A 19,383-nucleotide genomic window follows, 5' to 3' on the forward strand; every position below is an offset into this window, starting at 1 on the left:
CCTATTCAAAGCATTGTGCGTTTAGACCAGATTGACTCAATGTTAAAACTTTTAGTGGATAATCATAATGAGAGTCTTAGACCACTCAGACGCTGCTTTTGGTACGAAGCTTCGTGGCCAGATCGGCAGAAAGAGCCACTTAGTTTTGCTGGTCTTCATTTCAAGATTTGCTGGTCTTCATTTCAAGTCTCGAAAATGAGTATTTTTTCAAAATATTTTTTTTTTATTTTTTTTATAAATTTATTTTATGTATTTTTATCCATTTTTCCCATACTTACTATGAACTATTCCAAATCTTATACTTCTAAAAAAAAATTTAATGTCAAACATTTCTAAATTCAAGAGAAATTTTTAAGAGTCAAGTTCACGCACATGCGCAGATTTCCTTCCTATTCAAAGCATTGTGCGTTTAGACCAGATTGCCTCAATGTTAAAACTTTCAGTGGATAATCATGATGAGAGTCTTAGACCACTCAGACGCTCTTTTGGTACGAAGCGTCGTGGCCAGATCGGCAGAAAAAGCCACTTAGTTTTGCTGGTCTTCAGTTCAAGTCTCGAAAATGAGTATTTTTTCAAAATATTTTTTTTTTATTTTTTTTAAATTTATTTTATGTATTTTTATCCATTATTTCCATACTTACTATGAACTATTCCAAATCTTATACTTCTAAAATAAAATTTAATGTCAAACATTTCTAAATTCAAGAGAAATTTTTAAGAGTCAAGTTCACGCACATGCGCAGAATTCATTCCTATTCAAAGCATTGTGCGTTTAGACCAGATTGACTCAATGTTAAAACTTTTAGTGGATAATCATAATGAGAGTCTTAGACCACTCAGACGCTGCTTTTGGTACGAAGCTTCGTGGCCAGATCGGCAGAAAGAGCCACTTAGTTTTGCTGGTCTTCATTTCAAGTCTCGAAAATGAGTATTTTTTCAAAATATTTTTTTTTATTTTTTTATAAATTTATTTTATGTATTTTTATCCATTATTCCCATACTTACTATGAACTATTCCAAATCTTATACTTCTAAAATAAAATTTAATGTCAAACATTTCTAAATTCAAGAGAAATTTTTAAGAGTCAAGTTCACGCAAATGCGCAGAATTCATTCCTATTCAAAGCATTGTGCGTTTAGACCAGATTAACTCAATGTTAAAACTTTTATTGGATAATCATAATGAGAGTGTTAGAACATTCAGACGCTCACCGGGTACGAAACTTCGAGGCCAGGTCGGCAGAACGAGCCACTTAGTTTTGCTGGTCTTCAGTTCGAGTCTCGAAAATGAGAATTTTTTCAAAATATTTTTCTTTTATTTTTTTTAAAATTTATTTTAGGTATTTTTATCCATTATTCAAATACTTACTATGAACTATTCCAAATCGTATACTTCTAAAATAAAATTTAATGTCAAACATTTCTAAATTCAAGAGAAATTTTTAAGAGTCAAGTTCACGCACATGCGCAGAATTCATTCCTATTCAAAGCATTGTGCGTTTAGACCAGATTGACTCAATGTTAAAACTTTTAGTGGATAATCATAATGAGAGTCTTAGACCACTCAGACGCTGCTTTTGGTACGAAGCTTCGTGGCCAGATCGGCAGAAAGAGCCACTTAGTTTTGCTGGTCTTCATTTCAAGTCTCGAAAATGAGTATTTTTTCAAAATATTTTTTTTTTTTTTATTTTTTTAAAAAATTATTTTATGTATTTTTATCCATTATTCCCATACTTACTATGAACTATTCCAAATCTTATACTTCTAAAATAAAATTTAATGTCAAACATTTCTAAATTCAAGAGAAATTTTTAAGAGTCAAGTTCACGCACATGCGCAGATTTTATTCCTATTCAAAGCATTGTGCGTTTAGACCAGATTGCCTCAATGTTAAAACTTTCAGTGGATAATCATGATGAGAGTCTTAGACCACTCAGACGCTCTTTTGGTACGAAGCGTCGTGGCCAGATCGGCAGAAAGAGCCACTTAGTTTTGCTGGTCTTCATTTCAAGATTTGCTGGTCTTCATTTCAAGTCTCGAAAATGAGTATTTTTTCAAAATATTTTTTTTTTATTTTTTTTATAAATTTCTTTTATGTATTTTTATCCATTTTTCCCATACTTACTATGAACTATTCCAAATCTTATACTTCTAAAATAAAATTTAATGTCAAACATTTCTAAATTCAAGAGAAATTTTTAAGAGTCAAGTTCACGCACATGCGCAGATTTCATTCCTATTCAAAGCATTGTGCGTTTAGACCAGATTGACTCAATGTTAAAACTTTTAGTGGATAATCATAATGAGAGTCTTAGACCACTCAGACGCTGCTTTTGGTACGAAGCTTCGTGGCCAGATCGGCAGAAAGAGCCACTTAGTTTTGCTGGTCTTCATTTCAAGATTTGCTGGTCTTCATTTCAAGTCTCGAAAATGAGTATTTTTTCAAAATATTTTTTTTTTATTTTTTTTATAAATTTATTTTATGTATTTTTATCCATTTTTCCCATACTTACTATGAACTATTCCAAATCTTATACTTCTAAAAAAAAATTTAATGTCAAACATTTCTAAATTCAAGAGAAATTTTTAAGAGTCAAGTTCACGCACATGCGCAGATTTCATTCCTATTCAAAGCATTGTGCGTTTAGACCAGATTGCCTCAATGTTAAAACTTTCAGTGGATAATCATGATGAGAGTCTTAGACCACTCAGACGCTCTTTTGGTACGAAGCGTCGTGGCCAGATCGGCAGAAAAAGCCACTTAGTTTTGCTGGTCTTCAGTTCAAGTCTCGAAAATGAGTATTTTTTCAAAATATTTTTTTTTTATTTTTTTTAAATTTATTTTATGTATTTTTATCCATTATTTCCATACTTACTATGAACTATTCCAAATCTTATACTTCTAAAATAAAATTTAATGTCAAACATTTCTAAATTCAAGAGAAATTTTTAAGAGTCAAGTTCACGCACATGCGCAGAATTCATTCCTATTCAAAGCATTGTGCGTTTAGACCAGATTGACTCAATGTTAAAACTTTTAGTGGATAATCATAATGAGAGTCTTAGACCACTCAGACGCTGCTTTTGGTACGAAGCTTCGTGGCCAGATCGGCAGAAAGAGCCACTTAGTTTTGCTGGTCTTCATTTCAAGATTTGCTGGTCTTCATTTCAAGTCTCGAAAATGAGTATTTTTTCAAAATATTTTTTTTTTATTTTTTTTATAAATTTCTTTTATGTATTTTTATCCATTTTTCCCATACTTACTATGAACTATTCCAAATCTTATACTTCTAAAATAAAATTTAATGTCAAACATTTCTAAATTCAAGAGAAATTTTTAAGAGTCAAGTTCACGCACATGCGCAGATTTCATTCCTATTCAAAGCATTGTGCGTTTAGACCAGATTGACTCAATGTTAAAACTTTTAGTGGATAATCATAATGAGAGTCTTAGACCACTCAGACGCTGCTTTTGGTACGAAGCTTCGTGGCCAGATCGGCAGAAAGAGCCACTTAGTTTTGCTGGTCTTCATTTCAAGATTTGCTGGTCTTCATTTCAAGTCTCGAAAATGAGTATTTTTTCAAAATATTTTTTTTTTATTTTTTTTATAAATTTATTTTATGTATTTTTATCCATTTTTCCCATACTTACTATGAACTATTCCAAATCTTATACTTCTAAAAAAAAATTTAATGTCAAACATTTCTAAATTCAAGAGAAATTTTTAAGAGTCAAGTTCACGCACATGCGCAGATTTCATTCCTATTCAAAGCATTGTGCGTTTAGACCAGATTGCCTCAATGTTAAAACTTTCAGTGGATAATCATGATGAGAGTCTTAGACCACTCAGACGCTCTTTTGGTACGAAGCGTCGTGGCCAGATCGGCAGAAAAAGCCACTTAGTTTTGCTGGTCTTCAGTTCAAGTCTCGAAAATGAGTATTTTTTCAAAATATTTTTTTTTTATTTTTTTTAAATTTATTTTATGTATTTTTATCCATTATTTCCATACTTACTATGAACTATTCCAAATCTTATACTTCTAAAATAAAATTTAATGTCAAACATTTCTAAATTCAAGAGAAATTTTTAAGAGTCAAGTTCACGCACATGCGCAGAATTCATTCCTATTCAAAGCATTGTGCGTTTAGACCAGATTGACTCAATGTTAAAACTTTTAGTGGATAATCATAATGAGAGTCTTAGACCACTCAGACGCTGCTTTTGGTACGAAGCTTCGTGGCCAGATCGGCAGAAAGAGCCACTTAGTTTTGCTGGTCTTCATTTCAAGTCTCGAAAATGAGTATTTTTTCAAAATATTTTTTTTTTATTTTTTTATAAATTTATTTTATGTATTTTTATCCATTATTCCCATACTTACTATGAACTATTCCAAATCTTATACTTCTAAAATAAAATTTAATGTCAAACATTTCTAAATTCAAGAGAAATTTTTAAGAGTCAAGTTCACGCAAATGCGCAGAATTCATTCCTATTCAAAGCATTGTGCGTTTAGACCAGATTAACTCAATGTTAAAACTTTTATTGGATAATCATAATGAGAGTGTTAGAACATTCAGACGCTCACCGGGTACGAAACTTCGAGGCCAGGTCGGCAGAACGAGCCACTTAGTTTTGCTGGTCTTCAGTTCGAGTCTCGAAAATGAGAATTTTTTCAAAATATTTTTCTTTTATTTTTTTTAAAATTTATTTTAGGTATTTTTATCCATTATTCAAATACTTACTATGAACTATTCCAAATCGTATACTTCTAAAATAAAATTTAATGTCAAACATTTCTAAATTCAAGAGAAATTTTTAAGAGTCAAGTTCACGCACATGCGCAGAATTCATTCCTATTCAAAGCATTGTGCGTTTAGACCAGATTGACTCAATGTTAAAACTTTTAGTGGATAATCATAATGAGAGTCTTAGACCACTCAGACGCTGCTTTTGGTACGAAGCTTCGTGGCCAGATCGGCAGAAAGAGCCACTTAGTTTTGCTGGTCTTCATTTCAAGTCTCGAAAATGAGTATTTTTTCAAAATATTTTTTTTTTTTTATTTTTTTAAAAAATTATTTTATGTATTTTTATCCATTATTCCCATACTTACTATGAACTATTCCAAATCTTATACTTCTAAAATAAAATTTAATGTCAAACATTTCTAAATTCAAGAGAAATTTTTAAGAGTCAAGTTCACGCAAATGCGCAGAATTCATTCCTGTTCAAAGCATTGTTAATTTAGACCAGATTAACTCAATGTTAAAACTTTTAGTGGATAATCATAATGAGAGTCTTAGACCACTCAGACGCTGCTTTTGGTACGAAGCTTCGTGGCCAGATCGGCAGAAAGAGCCACTTAGTTTTGCTGGTCTTCATTTCAAGTCTCGAAAATGAGTATTTTTTCAAAATATTTTTTTTTTTTTATTTTTTTAAAAAATTATTTTATGTATTTTTATCCATTATTCCCATACTTACTATGAACTATTCCAAATCTTATACTTCTAAAATAAAATTTAATGTCAAACATTTCTAAATTCAAGAGAAATTTTTAAGAGTCAAGTTCACGCAAATGCGCAGAATTCATTCCTATTCAAAGCATTGTGCGTTTAGACCAGATTAACTCAATGTTAAAACTTTTATTGGATAATCATAATGAGAGTGTTAGAACATTCAGACGCTCACCGGGTACGAAACTTCGTGGCCAGGTCGGCAGAACGAGCCACTTAGTTTTGCTGGTCTTCAGTTCGAGTCTCGAAAATGAGAATTTTTTCAAAATATTTTTCTTTTATTTTTTTTAAAATTTATTTTAGGTATTTTTATCCATTATTCAAATACTTACTATGAACTATTCCAAATCGTATACTTCTAAAATAAAATTTAATGTCAAACATTTCTAAATTCAAGAGAAATTTTTAAGAGTCAAGTTCACGCACATGCGCAGAATTCATTCCTATTCAAAGCATTGTGCGTTTAGACCAGATTGACTCAATGTTAAAACTTTTAGTGGATAATCATAATGAGAGTCTTAGACCACTCAGACGCTGCTTTTGGTACGAAGCTTCGTGGCCAGATCGGCAGAAAGAGCCACTTAGTTTTGCTGGTCTTCATTTCAAGTCTCGAAAATGAGTATTTTTTCAAAATATTTTTTTTTTTTATTTTTTTAAAAAATTATTTTATGTATTTTTATCCATTATTCCCATACTTACTATGAACTATTCCAAATCTTATACTTCTAAAATAAAATTTAATGTCAAACATTTCTAAATTCAAGAGAAATTTTTAAGAGTCAAGTTCACGCAAATGCGCAGAATTCATTCCTGTTCAAAGCATTGTGCATTTAGACCAGATTAACTCAATGTTAAAACTTTTATTGGATAATCATAATGAGAGTGTTAGAACATTCAGACGCTCACCGGGCACGAAACTTCGTGGCCAGGTCGGCAGAACGAGCCACTTAGTTTTGCTGGTCTTCAGTTCGAGTCTCGAAAATGAGAATTTTTTCAAAATATTTTTCTTTTATTTTTTTTAAAATTTATTTTAGGTATTTTTATCCATTATTCCCATACTTACTATGAACTATTCCAAATCTTATACTTCTAAAATAAAATTTAATGTCAAACATTTCTAAATTCAAAAGAAATTTTTAAGAGTCAAGTTCACGCACATGCGCAGATTTCATTCCTATTCAAAGCATTGTGCGTTTAGACCAGATTGACTCAATGTTAAAACTTTTAGTGGATAATCATAATGAGAGTCTTAGACCACTCAGACGCTGCTTTTGGTACGAAGCGTCGTGGCCAGATCGGCAGAAAAAGCCACTTAGTTTTGCTGGTCTTCAGTTCAAGTCTCGAAAATGAGTATTTTTTCAAAATATTTTTTTTTATTTTTTTTTAAAATTTATTTTATGTATTTTTATCCATTATTTCCATACTTACTATAATATATTCCAAATCTTATACTTCTAAAATAAAATTTAATGTCAAACATTTCTAAATTCAAGAGAAATTTTTAAGAGTCAAGTTCACGCACATGCGCAGAATTCATTCCTATTCAAAGCATTGTGCGTTTAGACCAGATTGACTCAATGTTAAAACTTTTAGTGGATAATCATAATGAGAGTCTTAGACCACTCAGACGCTGCTTTTGGTACGAAGCTTCGTGGCCAGATCGGCAGAAAGAGCCACTTAGTTTTGCTGGTCTTCATTTCAAGTCTCGAAAATGAGTATTTTTTCAAAATATTTTTATTTTTTTTATTTTTTTAAAAATTTATTTTATGTATTTTTATCCATTATTCCCATACTTACTATGAACTATTCCAAATCTTATACTTCTAAAATAAAATTTAATGTCAAACATTTCTAAATTCAAGAGAAATTTTTAAGAGTCAAGTTCACGCAAATGCGCAGAATTCATTCCTATTCAAAGCATTGTGCGTTTAGACCAGATTAACTCAATGTTAAAACTTTTATTGGATAATCATAATGAGAGTGTTAGAACATTCAGACGCTCACCGGGTACGAAACTTCGTGGCCAGGTCGGCAGAACGAGCCACTTAGTTTTGCTGGTCTTCATTTCAAGTCTCGAAAATGAGAATTTTTTCAAAATATTTTTCTTTTATTTTTTTAAAATTTATTTTATGTATTTTTATCCATTATTCCCATACTTACTATGAACTATTCCAAATCTTATACTTCTAAAATAAAATTTAATGTCAAACATTTCTAAATTCAAGAGAAATGTTTAAGAGTCAAGTTCACGCACATGCGCAGATTTCATTCCTATTGAAAGCATTGTGCGTTTAGACCAGATTGACTCAATGTTAAAACTTTTAGTGGATAATCATAATGAGAGTCTTAGACCACTCAGACGCTGCTTTTGGTACGAAGCTTCGTGTCCAGATCGGCAGAAAGAGCCACTTAGTTTCTGGTCTTCATTTCAAGTCTCGAAAATGAGTATTTTTTCAAAATATTTTTATTTTTTTTATTTTTTTAAAAATTTATTTTATGTATTTTTATCCATTATTCCCATACTTACTATGAACTATTCCAAATCTTATACTTCTAAAATAAAATTTAATGTCAAACATTTCTAAATTCAAGAGAAATTTTTAAGAGTCAAGTTCACGCAAATGCGCAGAATTCATTCCTATTCAAAGCATTGTGCGTTTAGACCAGATTAACTCAATGTTAAAACTTTTATTGGATAATCATAATGAGAGTGTTAGAACATTCAGACGCTCACCGGGTACGAAACTTCGTGGCCAGGTCGGCAGAACGAGCCACTTAGTTTTGCTGGTCTTCATTTCAAGTCTCGAAAATGAGAATTTTTTCAAAATATTTTTCTTTTATTTTTTTAAAATTTATTTTATGTATTTTTATCCATTATTCCCATACTTACTATGAACTATTCCAAATCTTATACTTCTAAAATAAAATTTAATGTCAAACATTTCTAAATTCAAGAGAAATGTTTAAGAGTCAAGTTCACGCACATGCGCAGATTTCATTCCTATTGAAAGCATTGTGCGTTTAGACCAGATTGACTCAATGTTAAAACTTTTAGTGGATAATCATAATGAGAGTCTTAGACCACTCTGACGCTGCTTTTGGTACGAAGCTTCGTGTCCAGATCGGCAGAAAGAGCCACTTAGTTTCTGGTCTTCATTTCAAGTCTCGAAAATGAGTATTTTTTCAAAATATTTTTATTTTTTTTATTTTTTTTAAAATTTATTTTATGTATTTTTATCCATTATTCCCATGCTTACTATGAACTATTCCAAATCTTATACTTCTAAAATAAAATTTAATCTCAAACATTTCTAAATTCAAGAGAAATTTTTAAGAGTCAAGTTCACGCAAATGCGCAGAATTCATTCCTATTCAAAGCATTGTGCGTTTAGACCAGATTGACTCAATGTTAAAACTTTTCGTGGATAATCATAATGAGAGTCTTAGACCACTAAGACGCTCTTTTGGTACGAAGCTTCGTGGCCAGATCGGCAGAACGAGCCATTTAGTTTTGCTGGTCTTCAGTTCGAGTCTCGAAAATGAGAATTTTTTCAAAATATTTTTCTTTTATTTTATTAAAAATTTATTTTAGGTATTTTTATCCATTATTCCCATACTTACAATGAACTATTCCAAATCTTATACTTCTAAAATAAAATTTAATGTCAAACATTTCTAAATTCAAGAGAAATTTTTAAGAGTCAAGTTCACGCACATGCGCAGAATTCATGCCTATTCAAAGCATTGTGCTTTTAGACTAGATTCACACCCTGTTAAAACTTTTAGTGGATAATCATAATGAGAGTCTTAGACCACTCAGAGGCTCGCTTGGTACGAAGCTTCGTGGCCAGATCGTCAGAACGAATCACTTAATTTTTCTGGTCTTCAGTTCGAGTCTCGAAAATAAGAATTTTTTCAATATATTTTTCTTTTCTTTTTTTTATTTTTTTTATGTATTTTTATCCATTATTCAAATACTTACTATGAACTATTCCAAACCTTATACTTCTAAAATAAAATTTAATGTCAAACATTTCAAAATTCAAGAGAAATTTTTAAGAGTCAAGTTCACGCACATGCGCAGAATTCATTCCTATTCAAAGCATTGTGCGTTTAGACCAGATTAACTCAATGTTAAAACTTTTATTGGATAATCATAATGAGAGTGTTAGAACATTCAGACGCTCACCGGGTACGAAACTTCGTGGCCAGATCGGCAGAACGAGCCACTTAGTTTTGCTGGTCTTCAGTTCGAGTCTCGAAAATGAGAATTTTTTCAAAATATTTTTCTTTTATTTTTTTTAAAATTTATTTTATGTATTTTTATCCATTATTCCCATACTTACTATGAACTATTCCAAATCTTATACTTCTAAAATAAAATTTAATGTCAAACATTTCTAAATTCAAGAGAAATTTTTAAGAGTCAAGTTCACGCACATGCGCAGATTTCATTCCTATTCAAAGCATTGTGCGTTTAGACCAGATTGACTCAATGTTAAAACTTTTAGTGGATAATCATAATGAGAGTCTTAGACCACTAAGACGCTCTTTTGGTACGAAGCTTCGTGGCCAGATCGGCAGAACGAGCCATTTAGTTTTGCTGGTCTTCAGTTCGAGTCTCGAAAATGAGAATTTTTTCAAAATATTTTTCTTTTATTTTATTAAAAATTTATTTTAGGTATTTTTATCCATTATTCCCATACTTACAATGAACTATTCCAAATCTTATAATTCTAAAATAAAATTTAATGTCAAACATTTCTAAATTCAAGTGAAATTTTTAAGAGTCAAGTTCACGCACATGTGCAGAATTCATGCCTATTCAAAGCATTGTGCTTTTAGACTAGATTCACACCCTGTTAAAACTTTTAGTGGATAATCATAATGAGAGTCTTAGACCACTCAGAGGCTCGCTTGGTACGAAGCTTCGTGGCCAGATCGTCAGAACGAATCACTTAATTTTTCTGGTCTTCAGTTCGAGTCTCGAAAATAAGAATTTTTTCAAAATATTTTTCTTTTCTTTTTTTTTATTTTTTTTAGGTATTTTTATCCATTATTCAAATACTTACTATGAACTATTCCAAACCTTATACTTCTAAAATAAAATTTAATGTCAAACATTTCAAAATTCAAGAGAAATTTTTAAGAGTCAAGTTCACGCACATGCGCAGAATTCATTCCTATTCAAAGCATATGTGCTTTTAGACCAGATTGACTCAATGTTAAAACTTTTAGTGGATAATCATAATGAGAGTGTTAGAAGATTCAGACGCTCAGCGGGTACGAATCTTCGTGGCCAGGTAGGCAGAACGAGCCAATTAGTTTTGCTGGTCTTCAGTTCGAGTCTCGAAAATGAGAATTTTTTCAAAATATTTTTTTTTTTATTTTATTAAAAATTTATTTTAGGTATTTTTATCCATTATTCCCATACTTACAATGAACTATTCCAAATCTTATACTTCTAAAATAAAATTTAATGTCAAACATTTCTAAATTCAAGAGAAATTTTTAAGAGTGAAGTTCACGCACATGCGCAGAATTCATTCCTATTCAAAGAATTGTGCGTTTAGACCAGATTGACTCAATGTTAAAACTTTTATTGGATAATCACAATGAGAGTGTTAGAACATTCAGACGCTCACCGGGTACGAAACTTCGTGGCCAGGTCGGCAGAACGCGCCACTTAGTTTTGCTGGTCTTCAGTTCGAGTCTCGAAAATGAGAATTTTTTCAAAATATTTTTCTTTTATTTTTTTTAAATTTATTTTAGGTATTTTTATCCATTATTCCCATACTTACTATGAACTATTCCAAATCTTATACTTCTAAAATCAAATTTAATGTCAAACATTTCTAAATTCGAGAGAAATTTTTAAGAGTCAAGTTCACGCACATGCGCAGATTTCATTCCTATTCAAAGCATTGTGCGTTTAGACCAGACTGCCTCAATGTTAAAACTTTTAGTGGATAATCATAATGAGAGTCTTAGATCACTCAGTCGCTCTTTTGGTACGAAGCTTCGTGGCCAGATCGGCAGAAAAATCCACTTAGTTTTGCTGGTCTTCAGTTCAAGTCTCGAAAATGAGTATTTTTTCAAAATATTTTTTTTTTATTTTTTTTAAAATTTATTTTATGTATTTTTATCCATCATTCCCATACTTACTATGAACTATTCCAAATCTTATACTTCTAAAATAAAATTTAATGTCAAACATTTCTAAATTCAAGAGAAATTTTTAAGAGTCAAGTTAAAGCACATGCGCAGAATTCATGCCTATTCAAAGCATTGTGCTTTTAGACAAGATTCACACCCTGTTAAAACTTTTAGTGGATAATCATAATGAGAGTCTTAGACCACTCAGAGGTTCGCTTGGTACGAAGCTTCGTGGCCAGATCGTCAGAACGAATCACTTAATTTTTCTGGTCTTCAGTTCGAGTCTCGAAAATAAAAATTTTTTCAAAATATTTTTCTTTTATTTTTTTAAAATTTATTTTATGTATTTTTATCCATTATTCCCATACTTACTATGAACTATTCCAAATCTTATACTTCTAAAATAAAATTTAATGTCAAACATTTCTAAATTCAAGATAAATTTTTAAGAGTCAAGTTCACGCACATGCGCAGATTTCATTCCTATTCAAAGCATTGTGCGTTTAGACCAGACTGCCTCAATGTTAAAACTTTTAGTGGATAATCATAATGAGAGTCTTAGATCACTCAGTCGCTCTTTTGGTACGAAGCTTAGTGGCCAGGTCGGCAGAAAAATCCACTTAGTTTTGCTGGTCTTCAGTTCAAGTCTCGAAAATGAGTATTTTTTCAAAATATTTTTTTTTTATTTTTTTAAAAATTTATTTTATGTATTTTTATCCATCATTCCCATACTTACTATGAACTATTCCAAATCTTATACTTCTAAAATAAAATTTAATGTCAAACATTTCTAAATTCAAGAGAAATTTCTAAGAGTCAAGTTCACGCACATGCGCAGAATTCATGCCTATTCAAAGCATTGTGCTTTTAGACCAGATTCACACCCTGTTAAAACTTTTAGTGGATAATCATAATGAGAGTGTTAGAAGATTCAGACACTCAGCGGGTACGAATCTTCGTGGCCAGGTCGGCAGAACGAGCCAATTAGTTTTGCTGGTCTTCAGTTCGAGTCTCGAAAATGAGAATTTTTTCAAAATATTTTTCTTTTATTTTTTTTTAAATTTCTTTTAGGTATTTTTATTCATTATTCCCATACTTACTATGAACTATTCCAAATCTTATACTTCTAAAATAAAATTTAATGTCAAACATTTCTAAATTCAAGAGAAATTTTTAAGAGTCAAGTTCACGCACATGCGCAGAATTCATGCCTATTGAAAGCATTGTGCTTTTAGACCAGATTCACACCCTGTTAAAACTTTTAGTGGATAATCATAATGAGAGTCTTAGACCACTCAGAGGCTCGCTTCGTACGAAGCTTCGTGGCCAGATCGTCAGAACGAATCACTTAATTTTTCTGGTCTTCAGTTCGAGTCTCGAAAATAAGAATTTTTTCAAAATATTTTTCTTTTCTTTTTATTTTTTTTTATTTTTTTAGGTATTTTTATCCATTATTCCCATACTTACTATGAACTATTCCTAATCTTATACTTCTAAAATAAAATTTAATGTCAAACATTTCTAAATTTAAGAGAAATTTTTAAGAGTCAAGTTCACGCACATGCGCAGAATTCATTCCTATTCAAAGCATTGTGCGTTTAGACCAGATTGACTCAATGTTAAAACTTTTAGTGGATAATCATAATCAGAGTCTTAGACCACTCAGACGCTCTTTTGGTACGAAGCTTCGTGGCCAGATCGGCAGAACGAGCCACTTAGTTTTGCTGGTCTTCAGTTCGAGTCTCGAAAATGAGAATTTTTTCAAAATATTTTTCTTTTATTTTTAAAAAAATTTATTTTAGGTATTTTTATCCATAATTCCCATACTTACTATGAACTATTCCAAATCTTATACTTCTAAAATAAAATTTAATGTCAAACATTTCTAAATTCATGAGAAATTTTTCAGAATTCACGCACATGCGCAGAATTCATTTCTATTCAAAGCATTGTGCGTTTAGACCAGATTGACTCAATGTTAAAACTTTTAGTGGATAATCATAATGAGAGTCTTAGACCACTAAGACGCTCTTTTGGTACGAAGCTTCGTGGCCAGATCGATAGAACGAGCCGTTTAGTTTTGCTGGTCTTCAGTTCGAGTCTCAAAAATGAGAATTTTTTCAAAATATTTTTCTTTAATTTTTTTAAAAATTTATTTTAGGTATTTTTATCCATTATTCCCATACTTACTATGTACTATTCCAAATCTTATACTTCTAAAATAAAATTTAATGTCAAACATTTTTAAATTCAAGAGAAATTTTTAAGAGTCAAGTTCACGTACATGCGCACAATTCATTCCTATTCAAAGCATTGTACGTTTAGGCCAGATTGACTCAATGTTAAAACTTTTAGTGGATAATCATAATGAGAGTGTTAGACCACTAAGACGCTCTTTTGGTACGAAGCTTCGTGGCCAGATCGGCAGAACGAGCCACTTAGTTTTACTGGTCTTCAGTTCGAGTCTCGAAAATGAGAATTTTTTCAAAATATTTTTCTTTTATTTTTTAAAAAATTTATTTTAATTATTTTTATCCATGATTCCCATACTTACTGTGAACTATTCCAAATCTTATACTTCTAAAATAAAATTTAATGTCAAACATTTCTAAATTCAAGAGAAATTTTTAAGAGTCAAGTTCACGTACATGCGCACAATTCATTCCTATTCAAAGCATTGTACGTTTAGGCCAGATTGACTCAATGTTAAAACTTTTAGTGGATAATCATAATGAGAGTGTTAGACCACTAAGACGCTCTTTTGTTACGAAGCTTCGTGGCCAGATCGGCAGAACGAGCCACTTAGTTTTGCTGGTCTTCAGTTCGAGTCTCGAAAATGAGAATTTTTTCAAAATATTTTTCTTTTATTTTTTTTAAAATTTATTTTAGGTATTTTTATCCATTATTCTCATACTTACTATGAACTATTCCAAATCTTATACTTCTAAAATAAAATTTAATGTCAAACATTTCTAAATTCAAGTGAAATTTTTAAGAGTCAAGTTCACGCACATGCGCAGAATTCATTCCAATTCAAAGCATTGTGCGTTTAGAACAGATTGACTCAATGTTAAAACTTTTAGTGGATAATCATAATGAGAGTCTTAGACCACTCAGACGCTCTTTTGGTACGAAGCTTCGTGGCCAGATCGGCAGAACGAGCCACTTAGTTTTGCTGGTCTTCAGTTCGAGTCTCGAAAATGAGAATTTTTTCAAAATATTTTTCTTTTATTTTTTAAAAAATTTATTTTAGGTATTTTTATCCATAATTCCCATACTTACTATGAACTATTCCAAATCTTATACTTCTAAAATAAAATTTAATGTCAAACATTTCTAAATTCATGAGAAATTTTTCAGAGTCAATTTCACGCACATGCGCAGAATTCATTTCTATTCAAAGCATTGTGCGTTTAGACCAGATTGACTCAATGTTAAAACTTTTAGTGGATAATCATAATGAGAGTCTTAGACCACTAAGACGCTCTTTTGGTACGAAGCTTCGTGGCCAGATCGATAGAACGAGCCGTTTAGTTTTGCTGGTCTTCAGTTCGAGTCTCAAAAATGAGAATTTTTTCAAAATATTTTTCTTTAATTTTTTTAAAAATTTATTTTAGGTATTTTTATCCATTATTCCCATACTTACTATGAACTATTCCAAATCTTATACTTCTAAAATAAAATTTAATGTCAAACATTTTTAAATTCAAGAGAAATTTTTAAGAGTGAAGTTCACGCACATGCGCAGAATTCATTCCAATTCAAAACATTGTGCGTTTAGACCAGATTGACTCAATGTTAAAACTTTTAGTGGATAATCATAATGAGAGTCTTAGACCACTCAGACGCTCTTTTGGTACGAAGCTTCGTTTCCAGATCGGCAGAATGAGCCACTTAGTTTTGCTGGTCTTCAGTTCGAGTCTCGAAAATGAGAATTTTTTAAAAATATTTTTCTTTTATTTTTTTTTAAATTTATTTTAGGTATTTTTATCCATTATTCCCATACTTACTATGAACTATTCCAAATCTTATACTTCTAAAATAAAATTTAATGTCAAACATTTCTAAATTCAAGAGAAATTTTTAAGAGTCAAGTTCACGTACATGCGCACAATTCATTCCTATTCAAAGCATTGTACGTTTAGGCCAGATTGACTCAATGTTAAAACTTTTAGTGGATAATCATAATGAGAGTGTTAGACCACTAAGACGCTCTTTTGGTACGAAGCTTCGTGGCCAGATCGGCAGAACGAGCCACTTAGTTTTACTGGTCTTCAGTTCGAGTCTCGAAAATGAGAATTTTTTCAAAATATTTTTCTTTTATTTTTTAAAAAATTTATTTTAATTATTTTTATCCATGATTCCCATACTTACTGTGAACTATTCCAAATCTTATACTTCTAAAATAAAATTTAATGTCAAACATTTCTAAATTCATGAGAAATTTTTAAGAGTCAAGTTCACGCACATGCGCAGAATTCATTTCTATTCAAAGCATTGTGCGTTTAGACAAGATTGACTCAATGTTAAAACTTTTAGTGGATAATCATAATGAGAGTCTTAGACCACTAAGACGCTCTTTTGGTACGAAGCTTCGTGGCCAGATCGATAGAACGAGCCACTTAGTTTTGCTGGTCTTCAGTTCGAGTCTCAAAAATGAGAATTTTTTCAAAATATTTTTCTTGAATTTTTTTTAAAATTTATTTTAGGTATTTTTATCCATTATTCCCATACTTACTATGAACTATTCCAAATCTTATACTTCTAAAATAAAATTTATTGTCAAACATTTCTAAATTCAAGAGAAATTTTTAAGAGTCAAGTTCACGCACATGCGCAGAATTCATTTCTATTCAAAGCATTGTGCGTTTAGACCAGATTGACTCAATGTAAAAACTTTTAGTGGATAATCATAATGAGAGTCTTAGACCACTAAGACGCTCTTTCGGTACGAAGCTTCGTGGCCAGATCGATAGAACGAGCCACTTAGTTTTGCTGGTCTTCAGTTCGAGTCTCAAAAATGAAAATTTTTTCAAAATATTTTTCTTTAATTATTTTTAAAATTTATTTTAGGTATTTTTATCCATTATTCCCATACTTACTATGAACTATTCCAAATCTTATACTTCTAAAATAAAATTTAAGTTCAAACATTTCTAAATTCAAGAGAAATTTTTAAGAGTCAAGTTCCCGCACATGCGCAGAATTCATTCCAATTCAAAGCATTGTGCGTTTAGACCAGACTGACTCAATGTTAAAACTATTAGTGTATAATCATAATGAGAGTCTTAGACCACTCAGACGCTCTTTTGGTACGAAGCTTCGTGGCCAGATCGATAGAACGAGCCACTTAGTTTTGCTGGTCTTCAGTTCGAGTCTCAAAAATGAAAATTTTTTCAAAATAATTTTCTTTAATTATTTTTAAAATTTATTTTAGGTATTTTTATCCATTATTCCCATACTTACTATGAACTATTCCAAATCTTATACTTCTAAAATAAAATTTAAGTTCAAACATTTCTAAATTCAAGAGAAATTTTTAAGAGTCAAGTTCCCGCACATGCGCAGAATTCATTCCAATTCAAAGCATTGTGCGTTTAGACCAGACTGACTCAATGTTAAAACTATTAGTGTATAATCATAATGAGAGTCTTAGACCACTCAGACGCTCTTTTGGTACGAAGCTTCGTATCCTGATCGGCAGAACGAGCCACTTAGTTTTGCTGGTCTTCAGTTCGAGTCTCGAAAATGAGAATTTTTTAAAAATATTTTTCTTTTATTATTTTTAAAATTTATTTTAGGTATTTTTATCCATTATTCCCATACTTACTATGAACTATTCCAAATCTTATACTTCTAAAATAAAATTTAAGTTCAAACATTTCTAAATTCAAGAGAAATTTTTAAGAGTCAAGTTCCCGCACATGCGCAGAATTCATTCCAATTCAAAGCATTGTGCGTTTAGACCAGACTGACTCAATGTTAAAACTATTAGTGTATAATCATAATGAGAGTCTTAGACCACTCAGACGCTCTTTTGGTACGAAGCTTCGTATCCTGATCGGCAGAACGAGCCACTTAGTTTTGCTGGTCTTCAGTTCGAGTCTCGAAAATGAGAATTTTTTAAAAATATTTTTCTTTTATTATTTTTAAAATTTATTTTAGGTATTTTTATCCATTATTCCCATACTTACTATGAACTATTCCAAATCTTATACTTCTAAAATAAAATTTAAGTTCAAACATTTCTAAATTCAAGAGAAATTTTTAAGAGTCAAGTTCCCGCACATGCGCAGAATTCATTCCAATTCAAAGCATTGTGCGTTTAGACCAGACTGACTCAATGTTAAAACTATTAGTGTATAATCATAATGAGAGTCTTAGACCACTCAGACGCTCTTTTGGTACGAAGCTTCGTATCCTGATCGGCAGAACGAGCCACTTAGTTTTGCTGGTCTTCAGTTCGAGTCTCGAAAATGAGAATTTTTTAAAAATATTTTTCTTTTATTTTTTTTTAAATTTATTTTAGGTATTTTTATCCATTATTCCCATACTTACTATGAACTATTCCAAATCTTATACTTCTAAAATAAAATTTAATGTCAAACATTTCTAAATTCAAGAGAAATTTTTAAGAGTCAAGTTCACGTACATGCGCACAATTCATTCCTATTCAAAGCATTGTACGTTTAGGCCAGATTGACTCAATGTTAAAACTTTTAGTGGATAATCATAATGAGAGTGTTAGACCACTAAGACGCTCTTTTGGTACGAAGTTTCGTGGCCAGATCGGCAGAACGAGCCACTTAGTTTTACTGGTCTTCAGTTCGAGTCTCGAAAATGAGAATTTTTTCAAAATATTTTTCTTTTATTTTTTAAAAAATTTATTTTAATTATTTTTATCCATGATTCCCATACTTACTGTGAACTATTCCAAATCTTATACTTCTAAAATAAAATTTAATGTCAAACATTTCTAAATTCATGAGAAATTTTTAAGAGTCAAGTTCACGCACATGCGCAGAATTCATTTCTATTCAAAGCATTGTGCGTTTAGACAAGATTGACTCAATGTTAAAACTTTTAGTGGATAATCATAATGAGAGTCTTAGACCACTAAGACGCTCTTTTGGTATGAAGCTTCGTGGCCAGATCGATAGAACGAGCCACTTAGTTTTGCTGGTCTTCAGTTCGAGTCTCAAAAATGAGAATTTTTTCAAAATATTTTTCTTGAATTTTTTTTAAAATTTATTTTAGGTATTTTTATCCATTATTCCCATACTTACTATGAACTATTCCAAATCTTATACTTCTAACATAAAATTTATTGTCAAACATTTCTAAATTCAAGAGAAATTTTTAAGAGTCAAGTTCACGCACATGCGCAGAATTCATTTCTATTCAAAGCATTGTGCGTTTAGACCAGATTGACTCAATGTAAAAACTTTTAGTGGATAATCATAATGAGAGTCTTAGACCACTAAGACGCTCTTTCGGTACGAAGCTTCGTGGCCAGATCGATAGAACGAGCCACTTAGTTTTGCTGGTCTTCAGTTCGAGTCTCAAAAATGAAAATTTTTTCAAAATATTTTTCTTTAATTATTTTTAAAATTTATTTTAGGTATTTTTATCCATTATTCCCATACTTACTATGAACTATTCCAAATCTTATACTTCTAAAATAAAATTTAAGTTCAAACATTTCTAAATTCAAG

This window comes from Argiope bruennichi, chromosome 7 (genome assembly GCF_947563725.1).
Source record: "Argiope bruennichi chromosome 7, qqArgBrue1.1, whole genome shotgun sequence".
NCBI classification, from domain to species: Eukaryota; Metazoa; Arthropoda; class Arachnida; order Araneae; family Araneidae; genus Argiope; species Argiope bruennichi.